This window comes from Rhagoletis pomonella, unplaced genomic scaffold (genome assembly GCF_013731165.1).
Source record: "Rhagoletis pomonella isolate Grant_MI unplaced genomic scaffold, Rhpom_1.0 Rhpom_scaffold_00005, whole genome shotgun sequence".
Taxonomy (NCBI): Eukaryota; Metazoa; Arthropoda; class Insecta; order Diptera; family Tephritidae; genus Rhagoletis; species Rhagoletis pomonella.
The window spans coordinates 56,307,208-56,312,007 of record NW_023458559.1 but is presented as its reverse complement, the minus strand read 5'-3'; the positions used below and the strand labels follow the sequence as shown (position 1 = coordinate 56,312,007).

Genomic DNA, 4,800 nt, shown 5'->3' with positions numbered 1-4,800 from the left:
TCTCCACCAGATTAAAGGTCTTTGAAATCCCTACGAACCTGCTATACAATGTTTTGCAATCAAATTGTCAGTTTAAGAGTTATCTGCCAATTTATTAGTGAAATCGGACTCAATTTTAAGTCGCATCGTTATTCTACTGTGAATTACACCTAAAAGCTGCAAACTTTTTGTTCTTATTTGTATGCTATGTTAAAGCTTATTTGATTTCAAAGTATATGGATCCAAATTTTTTGCAAATCGATTTGAAAATAGAAAAGTTATAGCTAATTTAGCAAATGACATTGGATTCAAGCAACGTATCGATACTGTACAGCACATTTGATTGTAAAATAAATTAAAATGTCATTTCCAGTGGCATGTTATGCACATCGCAATTAGAAAAACAGCTGACAATAGGTTTGTTTCATTAAGCAATAGTTTTAAATATTTTTTAACAATTGTTACAAATTATCATGCTTTGGCTAGCAAAAAATTTGATAAAATAAGATAAATTGAGATAGCAAAATAACATTTGATTTTTAGATAAAATTTGGAAGTTTCTGCGGGATACATTTATATTTGTAAAACTGAAACAATGGTACTTATTGAATGTATTATGTATTTTATTATGATCCTTATTTTCAAGTAATACGACTGCTTGCAGTGCCTTCACCATTTCTCGTTTTTCCTCCACTGGCACATCATTATCAAAAAACGCTAAAGCTGTTGTCTCCGGCATTAAGTACCATAAATGACTTGAACTTTTTCAAAACCGCATTGGATACCACTGCATCAGTTTGGGCGTACTCAATTGCATTTTGTAAAAATTTTAAATCTTGCATTGGAGCCCTAATGGGATTTGTGCACTGGTACCAAGCTTTCATATAAAGGCGAATGAGGAAAATGCAAATATCTCGTAAACTACTAAATTCTCTTGGCGTCAGTTTGAACTGTTCTCGAAAAAGAAATATTTTCAGGCAATAAATAGCTTTCGACATAAACCGCGCATGGGATGTTGGACCGCATGTTCGAAAATAACCACTTGTACCACCTAGAAAAGCAAATGCTAGCTGAAGCAGCTCCTTGTAATCCCCGCGAATCTGGACTTTCTGAAGCTCGTACGTACAAAAATGCTTTATGTCTTCCCACTGCAAATAACAAAATAACAAAATAGGAAAAAACATATATTTTTCAAAACTTTTGAATGGATTTCTAACTGAACTTACCAAAGATGAGCTTCTACTACAATTATTCCCATTAAATTTGTGGAGTAGCAACCATTGAGACGGGGTAACCAAAATAATATTTTTATTGTTCCACATCATATGACAAAGCTTTTTTTACCGTCAGTATAGTATATTTTATTTAAAAGAAAACATTCGACATTTGCTATTTTGTTTGTCCGTAAACTATAGGATTAAGTTGTTCTTTAAAATGCCCACAGATATATATGTATATTTCTTCCTGAAAAATTGTATTCTTTATCCTGTAGAAACTTTATCTGTTATTTTTCTCTCTAAATTTATCCCTTTTTTATAAATTTGTTTGCAGTTTTTTCGTATTAAACCGCCAAGCCGTGATAATTCGTAACAATTGTTCCAAACTATTACAAACTATTGCTTAATAAACAAACGGTTATTAGACATTCTTTTGAGCGTAGTATTACTTGAAAATAAGGATCATAATATAAATACATAATACATTCAATAAGTACCATTGTTTCAGTTTTACAAATATAAATGTATCCCGCAGAAACTTCCAAATTTTATCTAAAAATCAAATGTTATTTTGCTATCTCAATTTATCAAATTTTTTGCTAGCCAAAGCATGATAATTTGTAACAATTGTTAAAAAATATTTAAAACTATTGCTTAATGAAACAAACCTATTGTCAGCTGTTCTTCTAATTGCGATGTGCATAACATGCCACTGGAAATGATATTTTAATTTATTTTACAATCAAATGTGCTGTACAGTATCGATACGTTGCTTGAATCCAATGTCATTTACTAAATTAGCTATAACTTTTCTATTTTCAAATCGATTTGCAAAAAATTTGGATCTATATACTTTGAAATCAAATAAGCTTTAACATAGCATACAAATAAGAACAAAAAGTTTGCAGCTTTTAGGTGTAATTCACAGTAGAATAACGATGCGACTTAAAATTGAGTCCGATTTCACTAATAAATTGGCAGATAACTCTTAAACTGACAATTTGATTGCAAAACATTGTATAGCAGTTTCTTAGGGATTTCAAAGACCTTTAATCTGGTGGAGATCTTTTTGTGGTGTGATAATCATACCCGGATATTTTTGGAAAAAATTGAAAATGCTGTTTTCTCAATTTGAAAAAAACGATAATTTCGCAAATTCTTAAAACCTATTCTACTTTTTTAATTTTTGACCTCATATTCAGATTATGTAGGTTATTTTACATGGCAAATGACTATAAAATTCGCGACTTTCAACTATTTTGTTAAAAATTTTTTTCCCAGAATGCATATGGTTTTCTAAATTTTCAAATGCAACGCGCAAGTACTTAGAGTTATCATATTCGAATAAAATTTTGCACAGCTTATTTTTAGACCAAAAGACATCTTTTTGAGCCCGGCAAACTGTATATTTAAAAAAATAGTTAAAATAACGAACGGTCTAATATACACCTTTATCTATATATACCTTTACTTTCATTGTTGTATTGTTTTTTTTTCTAAGTGTTATTCTTTAACCTTTTATTAGCAAGGTTTTGTTTAACTAATACCATGTGCATAGACTCAAGAAGCGCTAAAGAAGTTTCACTTCAAAAAGTTTTCGCATATTATGCATACATGTGTTCATATATGTACATATCTAATATGTAGGTACATATGTATATACATAGAGTGCTAAAAGAGAAACACACACATACTTTTTCTCTCCTTCTCATACTTCCAGCGCAAGCATGTATTTGCAAAATGATGCCGAAGTGATTTTGTATGGAAAATCATTTATGCCTATATATTTAAATCAAATAAATGTACTACTTAGAAAATATCAACCAATATTTTCCAAATACCAAAAGAAAGGAAAAACCTTAAATTTTTCATTAAAGAAAACAAAAACAAAATCACGCGAGTGCTTTTCGGAAATTTTAGTAATAAAAAAAATTTGCAAATTTTTTCAAAGTTTTTTTTGATTAAAATGCTCAATATTTGTCGAGTTTATATGAAACGATAATATTTCTATTGCTTCAAAGAGTTTATATCTTTAAAATGAAAGTTTTATCTGCAAACCAGAAGTTGCTAGAGCACTTTAAAGGCTCAAAATTGGCCCCAAAGTAAGTCAATATTTACCGTTGTTTTTACGAAAGAAACCGAATTGGTTACTTACGAAAATGAATTTGTCGATAGGTTCGGAATTTTATCTATGAAACGCCACAATTTTTTTTTTTAAATCGCTTCATTATTTCTCGTGCAATGAGCGTTTTCGCTAGTTTTTCGAAAATCTTTTATAAAGACGGTAGATGGCTCATTGGCCCAAAGTCACAGGGTTGTGAGTAATTACGTCTTTTCGCAGCAGGTATACTATTAGCCACTTTTCTCGCCAAGTAGTAGCGAAAAATTTATAATATGCGTTAAGGGTGATAAGGGTAAGGAAGAACGAGCTTAATAAATCTTAAACTTATTTTGTCCTGTTCGACAGCATATGATTTGATAAAATCACATGAAATATTTACGTTGGCGCAAAACCAACCTTCCCCTCAAAATTGCAAAGTAATCCCTATTACTTCAATATCGATCGTACATTCAGATTTCATTCCGAGCTGTTTTAAATTAATCCACAGAACTTTTGGAGGAAGACTAGTATTACGTTTTGTTCGAAAATAACATCTTTTTGTCAAGCGAGTGATTTTAATTGCTGGGCTTAGAATGGGGTCCAAAACGAATTGGAAGCTTTTTTTTAACATTTAATACAGCACGGTCATTTTCCTAACGTAAAACTATATGCAAGTCGCCACACAAGAGTAAATATGTGTTCATGAATTGTGCTGTATTTATAGATATTAAGAAATTTACAGATGATAAGGGTTTAGTAAATTACAAAGTTTCTAATCTACTATGTTCTAAGATACGGGCGTAAAGAAAGTTTAAATGCATAATATCAATTCTCCCGGTAGACGTAGCTAATCATTTAGCTGAGTTGCTTATAAGAGAATTCACTTCAGTTCTGGTGCATACCAATTTAGGCTCTTCATTAGGCTTAGATGTATATATGTCCATACATATGAAATCTCAGTAGTAATATAGCGCATACATATATTGCGCCACAACTTTCATTGGCGGAATTTTATGGCTCAGTTACAATAAATATTTGAAATTCCTTAAAGCTCACTGCAACTGACAAATTGATTGCTCGTAAATAGCGTTGATTCATAGTTGCTAGCGAATGTTCGAAGGGCACATTGAAGAACAGCAACGGCATCCATAACACCAACACCTCACCCCCCCAGTATTAACATCACAGCCAGCTTGATTTTCAGCATCAACTGCTTGCTGTGCTTTAAATAACTAAAAGTACGAAGTACAGGGTAATTGAGGTCAGCTGTCAATTTATTTGTCTGACTTATATACTCATATGTATATATGCACAGAAGAATTTAGAACTTTCATATGTTGGCGTAAGAAACACCCATCAATTTCGATAGCACATCACCGAAATACACTACATTACATACATATGTATGCATATATGTTATTAGGTATGTATGTATGTGCTTAACTGCCTTTTTTGAGTACAGTTCTTCAAGCAGGCGCTAAGCAAAAGTAAAAAGAAAAAAAA

The 4,800-nt window shown here is 31.4% G+C and overlaps 1 protein-coding gene across 1 annotated transcript in view; it reads right to left on the bottom strand.

Annotated features, from left to right (window-relative positions):
- LOC118740165 overlaps positions 1 to 4,800 on the bottom strand; it is a 265,156-nt gene that overhangs the window by 16,379 nt on the left and 243,977 nt on the right. The window lies entirely within an intron of this gene.